The sequence below is a fragment of the Geospiza fortis genome, unplaced genomic scaffold (assembly GCF_000277835.1).
Source record: "Geospiza fortis unplaced genomic scaffold, GeoFor_1.0 scaffold40, whole genome shotgun sequence".
Taxonomy (NCBI): domain Eukaryota; kingdom Metazoa; phylum Chordata; class Aves; order Passeriformes; family Thraupidae; genus Geospiza; species Geospiza fortis.
Genome location: NW_005054297.1, coordinates 22,731,391 through 22,732,110, shown reverse-complemented (window position 1 = coordinate 22,732,110; position 720 = coordinate 22,731,391). Strand labels below are relative to the sequence as shown.

The following is a 720-nucleotide window of genomic DNA, read 5'->3' as shown; positions in this document are numbered from 1 at the left end:
CCCTGCCAGTGCCATGGGCGCGGGAGGTGCCGCTCGGTGGCAGCTCCTCAGAAGGGGCCCTGGCCACACTAGGCAAGGTCTTCCCATCTCCTTTTGCTGCGGGAGCTGAGGTTGGGCCTTGCTCTGCCTCCAGCTCCGGGGCCCCAACCCCGGCGTTCTTTCATCCCAAACTCGCCGCCGCAAGCGGCTCAGCGGCCAAGGCACCGCCGGGATCGCAGGGACACCCCCACAAAAGGACTCTTCTCCCAACAATTTCTTTATACCGGTTTTTACCCCCTTTCTAAATTTTTCACCAGTACGTCCGGGTTATTTTAAAGTGTGACCGGTCCAGAAAATGAACGCGGTACAAATATTTCAGACCTGATCAAATTGAAGTAGCCGCTAACACTTGCTCTAATTAAAGCGGATATTCACACCGCCGGCCCGGCCTCCCCCAAGGAGCATTACGATGTGTAACCTGTGTCCACATTCAAGCTCTCGAGGGGGGAGGTAGGGGGAAATTTGAAAAAAAATCTTAAACCTCGGGGCCAAAAAAATAAGAATAATGATGATGATAATAATGATAATGATACTTCTAACGATATTGATAATAATAATGATAATAATAATGATAATAATAATGATAATAATGGTTGGTTTCTCCTGGCTATAGAAGACAGCGGATGGCCAAGAGTTAGCCCCTGCTAACCTGCGCCCGCCCTGGTTGACCATGGCTGTCCC

General features: G+C 50.4%; 1 long non-coding RNA gene across 1 annotated transcript in view; it reads right to left on the bottom strand.

The window, feature by feature from the left end:
* Positions 1-720, bottom strand: part of LOC115949564 — an 11,217-nt gene that overhangs the window by 9,953 nt on the left and 544 nt on the right. The window lies entirely within an intron of this gene.